Source organism: Notothenia rossii (assembly GCF_949606895.1).
Source record: "Notothenia rossii genome assembly, chromosome: 4".
NCBI lineage: Eukaryota > Metazoa > Chordata > Actinopteri > Perciformes > Nototheniidae > Notothenia > Notothenia rossii.
In genome coordinates, this window is record NC_136902.1 from 31,975,270 (window position 1) to 31,994,617 (window position 19,348).

Genomic DNA, 19,348 nt, shown 5'->3' on the forward strand with positions numbered 1-19,348 from the left:
GACGGACCCGCTGGAATACAGGGTCTACCGTGTTTAGGAACCGTTAAGCAGAACCGAAATTGTGTATTTTGTATGGGTACCTGGTACCCGGCATTTTCTTATCGGTTCTCATCTGGAACCGAGTTTCGGTTCCCAACCCTATTACTTTAGTTATTTACAATAAGCTACGTAGTAGTTTTGTTTGATTCGGTACGTTTCAGGTGATGTCGTCTCAATCGTCAACCATCCACCATCCTTATGTGACAAGTTTGCAATGAGGATATTTTACAACCATTGTACCTGAAATATGTATCCATACATCCCTCATAACACCCGTGAGAAACTGATTCTAAGTGTTTCGTCATTGCAGCACATGAAATGTTACTTCCCAGAAAGAACAGCCAGAAACCTGTAGAACTCAACCAACAACTTCAGTATTGATTGACTATATCAACCCCCCACCGATTATTACAGTCAGCTTTTGTACAAGCAGCTTGTTCCCTTCAACAACTGCTTAATCAGTTCCTCCTTCTGCACTCACTCACACACACACACACACACACACACACACACACACACACACACACACACACACACACACACACACACACACACACACACACACACACACACACACACACACACACACACACACACACACACACACACACACAGAGGTTGACCCGGAGGGGAGGAAATTGAATTAGCGGGGTGTAATGCAGCTCCTTGTGCGTGTAATCAGAGCAGGCTTAGAATACAGAGCCATTGTAAGTCACTGTGGTCGAGTCTGAGAGCCAGCGGCCGCTGGGGGAAGCTGCCCTTATCACTAGATATGATTACAGCTGGGGGGGAATGTGTGTGTGTGTGTGTGTGTGTGTGTGTGTGTGTGTGTGTGTGTGTGTGTGTGTGTGTGTGTGTGTGTGTGTGTGTGTGTGTGTGTGTGTGTGTGTGTGTGTGTGTGTGTGTGTGTGTGTGTGTGTGTGTGTGTGTGTGTGTGTGTGTGTGTGTGTGTGTGTGTGTGTGTGTGGGAGTCATTGCTGACTGATTGCATGGGGAATGTGTGTCTACATGCTTGTGATCATGGGTATGAGAGTCATTTGGGAATATGTTGAAATCGTGAAGTTTGCCAAAAAAAAGGTCAAAGCTTTTCTTTTTGGCAAATAATCATCACTAAGCCCTCAGATCTTTCTGGATTTGGGGTTTTTATATCCTGTTGTAACAACAAGAAAAAAGCTTTTTCTGCACGTTGTTTCCACTATCATTGTTCGCCGCAGGCTGCAGCCTGTATTTTCCATGGTGGATGTCATTACTTTTCGCTGTCTGTTAATAATTTTTGTGCTGGTATTTTGCCTCCTCCTGATATAGTGTTTCCTGCTATTGTCTTGTTTTTCTGTCAGGCTGGCTGCCTCTGGACTTGAGCCAGCCGGTCCCTCCTCTACACACACACACACACACACACACACACACACACACACACACACACACACACACACACACACACACACACACACACACACACACACACACACACACACACACACACACACACACACACACAGAGCAATATATACTTCCATGTCCATGAATACACACTTGTCTCTCTCTTCTTCCTCTTGGCACTTGAGAGAAAACACAAAAAGTCAGTGATACGGCAAACCAACTGTGTGTGTGTGTGTGTGTGTGTGTGTGTGTGTGTGTGTGTGTGTGTGTGTGTGTGTGTGTGTGTGTGTGTGTGTGTGTGTGTGTGTGTGTGTGTGTGTGTGTGTGTGTGTGTGTGTGTGTGTGTAACGGAGGGAGAGAGTCCACCAGTCAGTTCAGAGGGGTTAATCTCTCTCTACCTCCCTCCCTCTCCCCCTCTGTTGCCTTTTGTTGCGGCCCCTCACTTTCTCAACACTTGGACAGAGGGAACTGATACTGTGCCTGTGTTTGAGTGTGTTTTATGTGTGTGTGTGTGTGTGTGTGTGTGTTTGTGTCTGTGTATGTGTAGTTTGGGCATCCTCACTGCTCTCAATCTTTCTGGACTGAACTGTACGTGAACATCACTGACGGGACTTCCTAACACACTGCTCATTCTGAGTGTTCACACTACAGACTGGTAAGACAGCGCTCGGCTTTGGAAATGTGTCTGACTTCATGCGGGAGTGTGTTGCAGAGGGCTGAGTGTGTGTGAGAAAATGCCACTTTGTGTGTGCGTGAATGTGGCAAATGCTGTCTGGAATGCAACAGGTTGTCAGTAAATATGCGTTTCTTTATTCCATGTCAAATGTCAAGATGTGGGGACGTGAAGATGTGAAACTCTGTCTGTCTTTTTCCTGCGCTCCCCGTTCCACTTCTCCTCCTCATCCCCCCTCTCCCTGCCCGGCTCGGAGTTACTCAAGTTACCGGCTTCCTCCTGTTGTTATGAGCCCCGTGGTTTCTGTGCAGCACTCCGAGGGCGCTCCCACGCTCTCCCAAAGAGAAAGGAAGGAAGGAAAACAGGGATAACCATTTCAGAGTCACAAAGGGAGTGGGATAAGCATTTGCTCTGTTTCTTCCCGTGTCTCCCCTCGGCATCTGCATGCACGCTTTGGTCCCTTTAACACATAGCAACTCGGAACAAATGTATTTGCCCTTTTGCTCGTCTGGTTGTCTTCTTTTTTTGGTTTGTTTTTTTAACCTGAGTTTTCTCTTTTCTTCAGAGGTGGTGAGAACATTGGAAACAGAGCCACCCACAGTGGAAGTGAGTCAGCCAGGCATTTAGTGCAGTGTTGACTTTGGAAATGGCAGAGATTTGGGGGGGGGATAGAGCTGCTGGGGACGGATGAAATTGTCAGAAGAAAAACAGTAAAGTGTCAGTTTGTTCGTATTTTCTGCTGAGGGTCCCAGAGTCCCTGCAAACAGGCTGCGTAATGTTCAACAGGCATTAAAGGAAAGAAGAAGAAGAGGTTGAGTGGTAGAAGCCAGAGGCTGATAATAAAGGGAGGGAGCGGCTTGTGTCCATCTGGGACAATCCCAAGTGCTGAAAGCTTCCCCACCCAGATCCCAAACAACCCTCTCCCCCCTCTCCCTCTCTGTCTTGCTCCTCGTCTCCCTCTTTTGCTCCTTCACAATAACGTGCAAGTGGCTACATTTTGATCAGCAACATGTTTCTAACTTGTTGCATTTGTTCTTTTTACAGACACATTCTGCGTACTTTCCTGATATTAGTTGTCACTTTTCCCTTATCTATTTGTGCATGCTGCTCATCTGTAGCCGTATGCAACACAACAAGTTCACGTTTGAGTGCCCTATAAATATAGAATAATTGTAGTCCTTAATGTGTGTTATTTCAAACATAAATTGCTAGTGTGACGTGTGGCTAGTTTAAACTACAAAAATTATGCAACAAAGCGTTGATTAAGTTTTGGATTGAAGTTCCCCACTGAATACTCAATATTTTCTCCTGGATTTCGATCCCAGTTTATTTAGATTAAGGTAACAAACCTAAGGTTTAGGATCATAAATTTTTTTTTTTTAACCCAAACACATAGTTAACAATAACTTTTCGGACATGAACAGTGATCTATTGGATACAAATCTGGTGTTTATTAGAAGTTTTTTCCATCTCGTACACTTTACGCTTTTACTTAAAACTTTTTTGTGATTTCTTCTACACATTCATGTCTGATGCTTTGTTTTCTTGACGGATACATTTCACCCATGTTCTCTACCTCGTAGTCTTTGCCTTTTTTAACTAGATACCAGAAAATCAAAAAAACAACAACTGGTGAACACAGCCATATCTGCCTTCAATCCTCTCCCTTTGTCTAGCCTGTTTGACCATCCTCCATCTCCTTCTGCTCTTCCTCTACCCTCCCTCCCTGTCTTCCTCTCTCGCGCTGCCCGTCTGTGTGTCCAGCGATAAGGGGACAGCGACGGTAGCACTTCCTCTCGCCACAGGAAGCAGGAAGTGTTTATTTCCACCGCTGCCTCCCTGGGCAAACTCTGCGCTCAGTCCGCTGGGATCCTCACCGCTATCACACATGCACACTGTGACATGTAAGTGCATGTGCCGTGAGTGTGGTTTTCATGGGAAAGCACCTGGGAAGCAGCCCACTCTGTGTCTCTTTGACCTTGGGGTTGCCTCGCAGGTCAGAGGATGATTGGGTAATTATTCCTCTAATCACTGCCAATGTTTTGATATCACCCTATTTGGCCGCACAGGCCGTGGGTGGCGCTGTTGAGCTTAAAAAAAGACAAACAACCATTCATCAGCTAATGGATTCCAGTTGTAGTGCTGGGTGGGTGTAAGTGGAAAGAGGGAGGGAGAGAGAGAGGCTGACATTAAGAGAAAGACAAAGAACAGGGCGTCAGAGAGCATGAAACGCTATCGGATGGATTAGAACATCGAAAATAAGAATTAACAATTGCTGTGGTATTTTTTTTTAGGTTTGTAGTGCCACTTTGAAAAAAAGAGTTATAAAATTGTGTTCAGTACCATGAAACTTGTTGCAAATGATGCAGAACACACCAGAAAAAATGACTTTATACCAGAAAAATGTGGAAAATAGTAGGGCTTCCTTGTTCAGCTCATGACGCACATGAACTGCAGCACGGTCAGAAACATACGAGTGAAGGCAGGATGGAACTAAGTTAAAAATAGAGGGATTAAGAGAAGAAGTCTGAAAGCAGGAGTGTGACAGTCAGAGCGAACAAGAAGGAACAGGGTTAGAAGGAAAGTGACAAAGAGGATATGCAAACATTTTCAACACATTTCTTTTCAATCCTTTTTTACGCCTCTGGTTTTGACATTTCTGAAATGTCTCAGCTGTCATTGAACACCCCTTGTATGTCGAAAGAGTAGTCGGTCACAAAAACAACAGACCTCAGCGTGTTTTCATTGACCAATTGTACAATGCACTTCAAGTTCATAGTTATCAAGTGTGATTTTATATTCCTAGATGCTCTATAAAGTGACTAGAATTGTCATTCAAACAAAAGATATAGATATGTTTACTCAACGTAGCCATATGTAAATAATCTGTAAAAAAGTCAAGTCAAATTTATAAGTGATGGCTGTTCGAGAGCATTTGAAGACAAATATGTTGGTTATTAAATATGCTTTTTTTGTTAAAGATTTTGTTACAAATTAAAAAACAAGGATTATATATCTGCATCAATTTCAAAACAAGCATGTTTGCTCAAACCTTTTTTAAATTAAATATAATAGAATGATTTTAACATATTACTAGAATGAAATGTTTTCAGAATTGATAAATATCTGAAAACACTTTTCAGATAAATTGTTGAATCTATTAAACACATCAGAATATTCCAATAATAATTTCGCAAGGCCAAAGTTGATGTCATCAAATGTCTTATTATGTTTAACTGAGTATCCAAGACCCTTAGACATTACATTGGGTATGGAGTAAATTCAAGCAAAGGTGGCTCATTTTCAGATTTGAAAAGCTGTAACTATCTTTATACAATATACTATATTTTATTAATAATAATGAATGTTATTTGTATAGCACACTTTAAAAACAACGTCATCTCAAGGTGCTTCACAAGTCGATGACAAAAAGTAAGATATCTAAGAAACATACTTAATAAAAAAGTAGTTTAAACACCATTGGTTATTTGCAAAGAAAAGGTTCATATCTTTCAGAATAACGGACGTCATGACTCACCCTTAAAGAGGTCTATAGCTGGCTATTGCTATTAGGCCAATTTCTTTAGAAAAGAGAAAACCACATAAATAAATTGAGGATGGCACTTCATTGAGTAGCTGAGGAGATTAAAAATGACACCTGTGAGTATGACAGAGGACTGGGTGAGGAGAGAAAGGAAAGGGGACTATGAGAAATTGAAAGAACACGGAGAGATTTGGGGCGATTAAGAGATGTGAGCCTAAACTCTGAGCGGGTCAGGGGTCAAGAGGGGTGAGGAGGTCAGAGTGGGCCCAGCAGCTCTACTTAGAACAGGATATCCTGCGAGGAAAAAGCCATCTGTCTCCCCCTCTTTCTCTCGCTTCGTCTCCTAAATTCCCACAGAGGGCACAGCGGAGAGGAGAGGTGTAACCTTTCACTCCAAACACCAGAGAAAACACACGTTCCCCACCGAGGGGCTTCACTTTCATCAATCATCGTGACTGAGACAGATAGCAGATATAATGCACGCCCGATGTGTCTTGACCTGACAGGCTGAGAGTGTATGAAGTGTGTGTGATAACAGCTGTATGATGTTTCCATCCTGTGCTGCTGTTTGTTGCTGTTTTGCTCCAACTCGCCGCAGGGGCGACAACCACCAAGATCAAGTTCCCTACAGGGACAATACAGTTTATCTTGCTAGGTCTTATCTTAGCCAGGCAGACAGTTTGTAAGGATTATGCAACTTTTTATTTTAAATATAATGAGGGTTATTGTTAATATTAGCTGGACAATGTAAAAACCCTAGAATTGGTGTTATTGGACAATTTTCCTTATGTAAGATATTTATGCAACAATTAGGGTTAGTCTTAAAATAATGCCGTTTGAGGTTCAAGTTTGGGTTTCCAGGTACAGTATAGGGTTAAGTAAAATATGTGATTGCTATCCGCTAACTCTAACTCTAATAATTAAACAGAATAAACCTCAAAGGATGTCAAGAAAGCAAGTATTTTTACACCAATTCTCACCAAACTAGGATTAAAGGTAAAGCATTGTTTTATTCATAAAAAGGCCATTAAATTAGGAATACAAATTAGAAAATTGCACTCAGCCAATTACCGATAGCCAATAAATGTATCCATTCGTCCAGAGTTGCCTAAAGGTTTCATAGTCTCTATTGTAATTCCCTTTTCCATGTAACCTGTTCTCAGAGAGATGCCTTGACTACCTGTGGCAGAGGGTTACGTTATTAGGGGAAACAGATCAGGTTTTTATCTCGATGTGATTGTATGCTGTAGAGGAAGGAAGTGCCTTTGACATGGTATCAAACCAATTTTATTTAAGTTGTCTATTTCACTTGGCCCTCTTGAGAACAAAAACATTTAAACTCAAATGTCACAAAATCATAGTACAAAGAAGGCAGAAATGTTTCGGCTCTATAAGGAAACTGTGCTGTGGTCTTTCAAAAACTGGAAATAATCTCACCTTATAACTGAAATGACCCATAGAACAATTAGTTGTTTCCTAGGTGTGGATATCTGAGAGCCAACTTCTCTGTCACATGTGGCTGTGAACACTACAGTACGCAATGTGTGTGTTACGTGTATGTGTCAATGACTATTCTTGCATACTACCAGATTGATCTCATGGTTGAGTTGATTCAACGTATCAAAAGAAACTTGACTGTTATACCATCAATTTCCGCTGACTACTCACTCCTCTTACCTCGAAGGTAGGGGCAACAGCTTTTTGGAATTTTGTTTCTGTTAGGGATTAAGAATTGTTCCTGTCCAGATTTACTTGCAAAGTTAGGACAGTGATGGTTTCTATCGATTTAATCAAACAGCGTAGGAGTGGTCAGCCAAAACAGACCTTGTTGACTTTTCTATTCACAAAGAGAGTTTATTTTTGCCATCCTTTCAATCAGTAAACCCTCCTTATTTACTCAGTATAACTCTTTTTGGAAATTCAAGGTTTGATTTTTGCCATCATTCCTACAGTAGGCCTATAGGTAAAGGTACCAGCACATCAGAAAAGCTGAATTTGTATTTACTGTCCAAAGTGGTTGCTTTAAAGCAGTCAGACAAGACAAGAAAACCTAGACCATAGAGATGAACGGTACCACTACTACCCAAACTGCAAACATCCGTAACAGTTTACAGACTTTGCTGAAGGGGTGTCGACACATTCCCAGATATCAGCAATTACTTGAGTGAATGCAATGTTATTGTTACCCTAAGATCTGACCGCCAAAACTATGAGAAACAGATCCTTAAAGCACACACTCAGTCTTAATATAGCTCAGGTTGATATTGCCAAGTCCACGCCAACATGCTTTGCTTATTCAACTGCAATTACATTTGTTTAAAAATCTCAAACCTTGCAGGATGACAGGTTACTAAGACTGTCCAGTAAACACGCTCTGTGTGAGTCCATGGGACTTCTGTTTTGAAGCCCTGCTTCACTTGTAATTTGGGATTTCGGAGCTAAACAAACTGACAAAGTTGGCACCATGGTTTGGACCCAGGCAAAACATCTGTGGGTGTGACAGGGTCGGAAAAACGGAAAAAGATGCAGGACACTGAAACGTGTTGGCGGTATTTTGATTTGATTCTAAAGGAATTTTATTTAGATGTAAAAACCGCTGTTACAATCATCTCTAGGACTGTCTTATTTCTCTCATCGCCTCTATGTTTCAGCTACATTTCAACCTACTAATGTTTCCCTCATGTGAGAAGCCTCATGTTTCCGCTTGTGCAACAGTTCTGCCAACATATTAATTATTCTCTCCATACACTCAGTCATATACTCAGATTTTCTAACATTAATGTGTGGTTGTAAGTGGGTAATATTTTCCGTATAGGATGTATTTTTGTTCCTACCAGTGGTACATACAAGCGAGACATATTGAGAGAGAAAGAAAAAAAGCGCGAGGCATTGAAAGCGAGAGATGAGGAACAAGTGTTGAGCTATTTTTGGCTTGTCTGGGTGTTTCCTACAAACACACAGACACACACACACACACACACACACACACACACACACACACACACACACACACTCACGCTTCTCCGCTTGTTGTTGTTCAGACAGGTGGGTGTTGAAAGGGTGAGTTTTGATTTGATTTGTCTTTAAGTTTCGATTAGTTCTTATGTGTGCACTGTTGATGTCGCTGGAATTTTCCTCTGCTTCTTATGGTTTCTTGCTGTGTTTTGAACAACTTGCCACAACTCCAAACATCTTTGGGGGTGTAAAGATCCTTAGCCCATCATTACACACTCTGATAGCCCTGCTGCCGGGGTTGACCCCAGCTCACTTTCAATTTAAGATCAAACGTCCAGAAGAGGCTGCATTTCATGTTGATACGACCATCTTTAAATTTAAGTCTCAATCTCTGTATTTGCTGTGGCGTTTCTGCATAACACTTCCCATAATCCCACTGTCTGGAAAACTGTTTTGATTTGTTTAAAGACTGGTTCATAGACTGGTTCATAGAAAAGTGTTTTGAACTTTTGGATCAGTGCTGCCGTCTGCAGTTACTTTTCTTAAAAGCAATACAGTCATTTATAAAACACCATTCTGAGTAATGAGTCGTGTAAAAGCGGGATCCTGATTGCCCTGTCGAGTTATTTTATTAGTAATAACCCGCTTGCTACACATTATCTCTTAATTGTTGTACTTGTTTTTAGGGGGAAAGGTCCGAATATTTAACCTCTCTTTAGACCTGTGTAGTGATGACTGCACACATGACACCGTTGCTCTGTTGTGGAAAATGTCTGTCAGCGATCCATTGTGTTTCTGAAGACTGCACATGTCTCTGTGACTTTCTGTCTCTCTCACTCACATACCGGGGAAACATTGTGAACATGTGTACGGTCTGTAAGGGAACATATGATTGTGTCTTCTTTGTGTTTCCATTCTATATGAAGTGAAGCGTTGTGTGATTGTGTGGGATATAACAGTATTTATTGGGTTATCATGCAGGCATATGATCTGTGGGACATTGAATCCTATTCCGACAGTATTAAGTCAAAGCTAACATGAATCAATATGATCTTTAAAATAAACTCATACAACTGACAACATTGTGCATAAAAAAGGCAAGATTTTATTACATCAGAGTAATCCTTGAATACAGATGCTTTTCTTATTGATCAAGAACAAAATCCTAAAATCCGGATATTAGTTCAAATGTACCCACTGACGCTTCCCTTGTTGTGAATTTGATGTTTTTTTTAACAGGTTTTTGACTAGAAGGCGGGAAAAACATTTCTGTGATTCGCACAAGCCATGAGAATTTCACATTTTTTTATACGACATTGAATCAGCCTGTCCTCCTCCAAAAAACGACTAAATAGGTTGATTGTTCAGCAGCTTATTACGACCTATAGTCACGTTCGAAAGTTTAGCACCTCTAGTGGTCGTGTAAGAAACAACAATTTTGCGGCATATGGGCTGATGCTCCCGTTGATTGCAAACGCTCCGGAGGGTCGTATATTCACAAATAACCCTCTCTGGAAAATCCTAAATCGTAGAATAGTTTGGCCATTAAAATGCTTTTTAATTAGATTTGTAGCAAGAAGTGTATATTGTACTTTTAGAATCCACGTCCAGTGGATGGGTAGGATCTATAGTTTGATAGATATTACGAAGATGATTTGAGGTCTCACCAGGAGAACGTGTATACTACGTCTTTCCCCTATTAATTTCTATTGACAGCAGCGTCCATGTAAAGTTGGCGTCAACCCTCACGGGGTGAAAACAGTATTTCCGGTCTCAAAGTTTTCATGATAAAAGTATTCCCCTCACTGTTAAATTATTTTAAAGTGATATCTGCCGTACTCATCCACTAAAAAACATCAGTTTATCCTTGTTAATTATACAACATTTATTGGTTTACATTGTGTACAATGCTTTTGTGTTTTTAACCTTCGATTCGGAGAAATAAATAGTTTTTTCTGAGTTTAGGATGGTCGAAGACACTACACTACCCATAATCCTCAGCTATGGTTTGGGACTACAACATCCGCTTTGCATTACAAACCCAGTGATTAGTCCTCAAGCTCTGTGATTGGATGTTGGAGTGGCAGTGTGCCAAGGTTACGCCAAGCGTCAAACAGCTCTTTGAAATGGAATTAAACCACGACAGACTATAACTGGACTCGAACGGGTCCATCCCCACCCCCCACCCTCCAGAACTGCACATGCTGGCTAATTGTGTTTCGCAACATGTTCTATGGCACGTCTCTACTGGGAATTGTAGTTTTAAAAGACTTTTTCGTATTTCCCATAATTAGAAGTTGCCAGTATTAAACTGTGTACACCCCTGGAGGTTTAGGGGATAGGAAACACAGTGGTGTTATCACATTTAAAACATATAATTAATAAATGGGTGAAAATTGCTTGTGTCCATAATGGGCAGTATTAATATATACCCACGTGACAGCTAAGGTCAGAATAGCTTTATTTAATAGCTGGTCTTATGTCTGTGACCCCTCCTGTTGTTAATTGATAAGCCTGAAACATGCACTTGTCAAGGTTCAGAGGCAAATTTAGCAAATATGGCAGTAGCCATCGATCATCTTAAGATAAGATAAGATATACTTTATTGATCCCAAGTTGGGAAATGATTTTGTTACAGCAGCATGTACTGTACAACATGCAATTTTTTCTTACTTTTTAATTCTACTCCACTACAATTCAGAGGTTAACCTGGTATTTTTACTCCACTACATTTATTTGAGTTGCAGATTCTGACTAATGATGTGAAATATTACAACCCTTCAAGCAGACTTTAGTTACACCTGAGTAAAATTCAGAAAGGTGATTGTCAAGTGCCAAAATAAACTATGCAATATATTAGACGTTAAGTACTTTGTCAGACTTCATATTTACCTGTTTTACCCCAAAAGAAGACCTCAACTTAAAGTATTCTTTAATGTTTAAATGAAGCCTTATTAGTTTGTCTGTTTTGCACATCCTCCTATTAATATCTTTGGACGTCCTGCACTAAACTGTTTTATTGTAGAGATCACTACAGTATCTTCTTGATATTTTCTATTCTATATTTCTGTCATTGACCTTCTACTTTCCCCCTATTGTGTATGTAGGCTACTCTTAATTAATCTTTTTTTTTTCATCAAATATAACATATTCAACAAAAAAATGTCAATAACATGCTTTAACCACTAAGCGGTGCGGGTTAAAAAACATTCAAGTTTACAGTGTTAACACAATAAATTATACTTTCCAGTATAGAAAGGTATATCCGTCATTTAAATGTAAGCTGTTGAAATTATGATTCCATAGATGTGTCTCCCATCACCCCAAACCCCTGACTATTCTCTCAACTCAGTATTTACATTCTTTAATTCAAAGAAAATCAGTAATATCTTTAAAAACTACAAGTCCCTTTAGATCAGCTGTGCACCGTTATGGTGTAAATATAGCCTATCTACCAATTGGATCAAATATAAAAGTCAGCCGAATTAGTGTTGATACTGCGAGGAGACGTATTGTGTTAAGAGAAATTGAAGATGTTGTTTAATTGCTGATATATTTATGATCCACGTCACGTATTCAGTTTCGGCGGCAGTTCTTCCAGTTTTTCGAAAGGTTTTCTTATCAGGGCTCTATAAATAAAGAACTACGGCAGATGTGTAATATTTAATTCAGCCAAACCGTATATTACAATGCCGTTATGTGATGACTTCCAAAGAGAAAAGCAAGCACACTCGGAATAAAGTATAATTTTTTTTTATTGTTTTATGTTTTCGGATTTCACATCGCATAAACACCATATCCCGACATGCATTGCGGCTAAAACATCCAAATCACCGAGCTTCAACGATAGCTGAGGATTATGGGTAGTTCGATATTTTAGCCTATCAAAAGCCTATGCATCGGGTCAGGCAGTCGGACCAAGCAATCACTCTGATTGACCGTTCAGCTAGCGAATCAGTGCATGAGAAGTGAAACGGAAGTGAGGGACGTAAAAAAATGATTTAAGAAGGCACACACAGACTGCTATTCATTTTCATCTCATCATGGCGATCTGGAATGACGGAAACAAAGACCTGCTCATCACCTTGATCCAGGAGAGGCCAGCTCTGTACGACATCACAGAGAAAAGGTACTCGAACCGAGTAGTGAAAACCGGACTGAGGCGAGAGATTGAAATGCAACTTGGTTTCTGGGGTAAGATTATATTTTTCATCAATTGAGCTCTTTAGCAGATACTGATGGCTTTTTATTGTTTGCCAGCGTACAGTGACGTTAACGTGAAATGTAATGTTTGTTATTTCAACCTTGTGTTTTGTTGTTATCTTGTTGCTAGCTGTTGCTAGCTGTGCAGTTTGGCACTGCATATAGATATGAATTGGACATGCTAACTAGCCACAATGCTTTCATCGTTTATTTGTGTGCTTCAGAGAAAGAGCTGAGGAACAAGTAGGATTCTCTGCGAACCCAGTACACCCGGTACAGGAAACTTACCCCTTCGGGTAGTTGTGGAGCACAAAGGACTGGCAGACAGCAGTGGATCCTGACCAGGCTGCCGTTTTTAGAGCCCTACACAAGAAGAAAGGAGAGTACTTCGAACCTCACCATCACGGTAACTATTTTATTTGTTGAATACAAATAAGTGTCTCTTGCTTCTTTCATTTACAAAAACATTATTTTCATTCATTTGGTGGTTGCAGTGGTAAATATAACAATAACAGAATAATATATATTATTGTATTATAATTATTGATGTGCTCATCACCTTAATGTTGCAGCTGGTAAAAGGAGGAGCTAATTTAAAATTACATTATATACTGCTGGGTAGCTAGTGAAATTCACCATGGGATCAATAACGCTGTTATCTTAACCTATAATAATACATGATAAAATATGTCTTGATTATATTTTGTAGTGTTCTGAATCTTCAAGAAGTATGTCTTTAACATCTGAATAGAGCCATCACAATGTGTCTACAATGTACCTCTCACACTTGACCACACCCCAAACTAATGGCACACACATTTCAGGGTATTGTTTTGTTATCAATGCTTAGTAAACAGTTTTAAGAAGCCATGGTATTAAATCCAACTAACTGTGAATTTATTTTAAAAAAATTAAGGAACTGACTGCAGAATCAAACCCCCGGTGGCACCAGCTGTGAAACCTCGACCAGCACCACTGAGGAGTCCTTCCACTTTGATGCTGAGCCCTGCACTCCCCTGGCAGAATCCACCATCTGCACCACACCCGGCACCGCTCGGAGAGAGGCCAAGCACACTCAGCACTCGAAGGCCTCCGGTGAATCGCAGGATGATGATACTAAATGAGATACTGTCTACCGCTGTTCATTGTTCAAGATTGAAATGTAAATGAACAAGCCGGTTTTCTGCCCCTCTATTCACATGTAGCCTTTCATACGTAATGGTTTCTTCATTCTCAAACTGTTCTGGAGCAGAACTATAAAGTTGCAGGATTAGTCTCAAGTACCTCAATATAATTATAGTATGTCTGCACTTTAAGTGCTCATTTCATCATTCATTCATGTATTTTATATTCTACTAAAACTGAATCAAACCATAAACAAGGATGCCTGTTGGGATTACTATTGTTAAAATGTGTTCTTTATTCTCGCGTCCAGGAGAGAAGCTTTAAAATGAGACTAAATGGAGTCTCTGAAAAGATTCAAATGGGATACTTTAATTAAAAAAGGCGCGGTAGTGTTACAGACAGAATATTGTTCCGTCAGACAAACAGCTGTGGTCCGGTTCTCCTGAGCAAGAAAGACAGCGGATCTCTCCCCCGGCGCTGATATATATATCCTCTGCTGGCTCCTCCCCGCCAGCCGGCTCACCTCGTCTCCAATGTCCGTTATTGCATTTAAACAGAGGATAGGTTCTTTTCACATTCAATATATGCTTAACACGCCGTTTCTCCTCATATTCTCTTTCATCACTTTTCATTTAACACATTCTAAACGCTGTAATCAATACTCTAAACAATACTTCTCGGCTCGTTTGGTTGCCGGTCATTCCGGATGTTGTCACATGCTACTCGTCTGTAAACAATAATGTATTCAAATAAACTGTACCTTCATTTAATATTCAGCATGGTAATATCTCGACATCTATCGTTGTAGTGTTAAATCAGTAGGTTTCGGTTTTCACCACACCAAGTCATTTCGCTCCTCAATTCACCTCTTTAGGAAATCGTATATTAGCCACATGCTACATGCTAACCGTAGATGAAGGATTTTCAGAATAAAAGCTTAACTGCTTGTGCACAAGAATTTCTGGTTTTTCACTATAAAAGAGCGTTTGAACTGACGGTATGTTTAAGCTACATTATACCATCAAAACATTGATTTTAATTTCTAACAGTCCCTCCTTACACACCTAAAAGGTGTGTATAATACTGAAATCAATGAGTTCTTCATCTGAACTTTGCATATTACATATCTCATATTAACAAACATACAATCAAATGGAATGGTTTTACAGCCGGCTTTACAAAAATACAAAATAAATTCTTGTCTGTGTTCAAACATAAAAGTTTTCCCTTGTGCATAACTTCTAGTGTTTACATTCAATATCATTCTTCAAAATAGCAGCAATGGCTTGGTATCAGAACATTTCTTCGTCCCTCCTTTCACAGAAACCGTTCTCATACCACGCTCAGTGTTAAGGCACTTGTTTTTACAAAGTGAAAAGATATAAACCATTTTAGAATAGCAATAAAATAGTAAAGTCAAATAAAATAGACCATCTTGGTATAGTATAAAATAAATTGAAAATAAAAATACACTATCTTGGAATAGTATAAAATAAATTGAAATGGATTCACTCCATTTTAGCATTTTATTTTGCTCACTTCTTCACATGATTTCATAATGTAAAGAATCACATCAGCTGGACATTCATTGATCAATCTCATCTCCGAACATCCATCATTTAAACTAACTCATCATTGTCATCAACATCTGTATACGGGGGTTGGTCGTCTTGTTCTGCTAGCATTTGTAATTATCTCCTCATGAGAAATTTACCCTCCCTCCTTTCATACCATTTAAGGTATGAAAGTAATATGTTCTCTAGAAGGGGCCGTTGTACGTTCTACTCTGGGGTACGGCATTCTAGACAGTCATTTCTGGGAGAAGATTTTGGTCAGTTCCAACAGTTGTAGAGTTTCATCACTTAAAAGTTCCTACTCAGTACCTTTGGGTGGTCTGTTCTAATGCAGTGATAAAGTCCCTGAAATGGTGTGAAAACCGGTGGAATATCAATAACTCATTATACTAATTTATTTTCAATTATGGTCTACTTAAATACCTATGCTAACCCCTTTTACAGTGTGTGGAACCTTGGGTGCCCGAGCATGTGATAATTACTCCCTCCTTTAACAAGGATTTTAAAAACAGAAGTCATTTCATTAATGGTTTGCAGTTTAATTCAGGAATTTACACCTATGGCAGATATGTTTCTCCTTTAAATAACATCTCTAAAAGTCAGGTCATCTGGTGAATGGATGACCTTTAGGAGCTGGTGGCGCTTGTCTTTTAAAACTCATACTCTGGTGCCGTGCGCTCCCTCTGAAGCTGCAAGTAAGATTTAAAACATCTGCAGGGTGGGTTGAGCGGCCCCTTCTCCCTAAACGATGTTTGTTGTAACAAATATGTACCATCACAATGAGTGATCCAAGGCCCCGCATGTATTACTCCCAACTACATTAGTTTTTTTTTTTTTTTTAATTAAACTTTGCTTTCGCTCTTTGCCCAGTGTCATTTTAAAACTCTACATCTTGGACGAAAAACAAATGTTATTTCCACCTTAATCTTCCCTCCTGAGGTAATAACCATGCCACAATGGAGAAATCAATACTCTAGATTGGAACACCATCTTTGGCTTGGTACTAGCTCTACCTTTAACATTTTCCATACTAATAAAGATTTGTCTGCTTTTATAGAGTGGTTACTAAAACCATCCCTTTAAACTGTAGGTCTATACTGTAACAAGTTCAATCTTCCCCAAATTCACACATGAATAAAAATCTCTTAAAGAATAATTTGTTCATATGATGAATTTGGGGAAGATTGAACTTGTTACAGTATAGACCTACAGTTTAAAGGGATGGTTTTAGTAACCACTCTATAAAAGCAGACAAATCTTTATTAGTATGGAAAATGTTAAAGGTAGAGCTAGTACCAAGCCAAAGATGGTGTTCCAATCTAGAGTATTGATTTCTCCATTGTGGCATGGTTATTACCTCAGGAGGGAAGATTAAGGTGGAAATAACATTTGTTTTTCGTCCAAGATGTAGAGTTTTAAAATGACACTGGGCAAAGAGCGAAAGCAAAGTTTAATTAAAAAAGGCGCGGTAGTGTTACAGACAGAATATTGTTCCGTCAGACAAACAGCTGTGGTCCGGTTCTCCTGAGCAAGAAAGACAGCGGATCTCTCCCCCGGCGCTGATATATATATCCTCTGCTGGCTCCTCCCCGCCAGCCGGCTCACCTCGTCTCCAATGTCCGTTATTGCATTTAAACAGAGGATAGGTTCTTTTCACATTCAATATATGCTTAACACGCCGTTTCTCCTCATATTCTCTTTCATCACTTTTCATTTAACACATTCTAAACGCTGTAATCAATACTCTAAACAATACTTCTCGGCTCGTTTGGTTGCCGGTCATTCCGGATGTTGTCACATGCTACTCGTCTGTAAACAATAATGTATTCAAATAAACTGTACCTTCATTTAATATTCAGCATGGTAATATCTCGACATCTATCGTTGTAGTGTTAAATCAGTAGGTTTCGGTTTTCACCACACCAAGTCATTTCGCTCCTCAATTCACCTCTTTAGGAAATCGTATATTAGCCACATGCTACATGCTAACCGTAGATGAAGGATTTTCAGAATAAAAGCTTAACTGCTTGTGCACAAGAATTTCTGGTTTTTCACTATAAAAGAGCGTTTGAACTGACGGTATGTTTAAGCTACATTATACCATCAAAACATTGATTTTAATTTCTAACACTATCCATATATATATATTAGGGCTGGGACTCGATTAAAAAAATTAATCTAATTAATTACAGGCTTTGTAATTAATTAATCGCAATTAATCGCATTTTTAATCACATATAAATATTTGACCTGAGAACAGTGAGAAGCAATTTTTTTCACATGGATTTTAGTATACCATTGAATAATGACTGAATACATAAGCTTAAGCGACAAAACATTGTTTATTTTTTTCAAGGTGGTCCTTAACCAAGACCAACAGAAAAGTGCAATTTTTGCCATAAAGTGTAGCAATAGCATATTTAGGAATATAGTACATTTCAGAGATTCAGGTAGCCTATAGGTAGGTAGACCTTCTGTAAACTATAACACTTTGTTTTTTAAGTATAACACAATACTTTCAAGTACATTCAGAACATTGGAAACCCTGACTATTAGAAAACATCTCTCTGTTGCTTCAGAGGCCATAACAGACTTTGTTGATTTACCAACAGTTGATTTAAAAAATCTAATAAATTTCAGTCCAACTCTCTCAATAACCTTGGCCAAAACAATAAACAGTTCAACATAAAGTGCAAGTTGCACCAACAACATAATAAATAGTTCAACATAAAGTGTACTGTACCATTTAAAATAAAATAAAAAAGTGCCAGTGATTGACCTCAATCCCTCTTATTCTTCCAATATCCTGATGAAAAATAAAATCTCTGTTGCATAGGCCACTGTTTGATCAACGCGAATTGGGTGTGGGTCCTTGTACTCCGAGTCGGGCTAACGTCCACGCTAGCTGCTATATGTTTTTGCATTGAGGTGATACTTGAGGCTTGATGTGCTGCGGTGATATGCAAATTCCTTTTTGCATAATTTGCAAACAACCGTGCTCTTATCGATGCTTCCATCCGCCCTTTTTTTAAAACAAAATGTCCCATCCACGGGGCCAACCAAAGCGGTCTCATCAGCTTGTTCGTTCATGTTTGACTATTGTTCACTGTGGTTTGTTGTTGTTTGAAGTCATTAACGTTAGTTGGTGCTCCAGCATAATCGGTACCCCTGAAACTCATCCAGTGAGAAACGTTCCGCGGTGCAAAAATAAGTGCGATTAAAATGCGTTAATTTTTTTTGTGTAATTAATTAATCTTAATTAATGCGTTAAAGTCCCGGCCCTAATATATATATATATATATATATATATATATATATATATATATATAATATATTATTTTATCCGACTTTATGCTTTGCTCTTGCTGCTTGTTTTACACTGATTTGATATCTTATTTCTTACTGATGTAAAGCACTTTGAACTGCAATCCCCTGTATCAAAGGTGCTATACAAATAAAGTTATTATTATTCAGATGGATGTTTCTGCCCCTCTGTTCATTCTCCCATTATCCTCCTCAATCTGCCTAGAAGTATTTTAATGTTGTAGCTGTTACTACAACCAATACCAGTGTTTCCCCTACCATTGTCTTGGCGGGGCGCTGCGCCCTGCCAAAGGAGCGCCGCGCCCTGCCTGAAATTCAAGGTGTTTTTATTTTTGTTTTTTATTTAAAACAAATATATATATATAGCACCAAATTTCAACTGAAGTAATCTATCTACGGTCACTTTTCACATTGAACATGTGCACTTTTATTAAATAAACTAAACGCCATGTTATTAATCCAATGTGTTCATGTTTGAGTGTCCACTGATTTGCGTATTGACATTCTCCCTCTGCGCTGTTTCTGAAGGGC

The 19,348-nt window shown here is 39.3% G+C and overlaps 1 protein-coding gene and 1 long non-coding RNA gene across 3 annotated transcripts in view; both read left to right on the forward strand.

Moving 5' to 3' along the window:
• Positions 1-1,886: 1,886 nt before the first annotated feature.
• The window catches only part of hdac7a (histone deacetylase 7a), a 75,542-nt gene continuing 58,080 nt past the window's right edge, over positions 1,887-19,348 (forward strand). For both annotated transcript variants that reach the window (XM_079676997.1, XM_079676999.1), the window contains exon 1: positions 1,887-2,074. The gene's annotated coding sequence lies outside the window, so the exon portion shown is untranslated. The remainder of the gene's footprint in view (positions 2,075-19,348) is intronic.
• LOC307038182 lies at positions 5,638-13,992 on the forward strand. Its single transcript, XR_013807915.1, has 3 exons — positions 5,638-12,785; positions 13,019-13,200; positions 13,711-13,992. It is a non-coding gene; the product is annotated as an uncharacterized lncRNA (long non-coding RNA).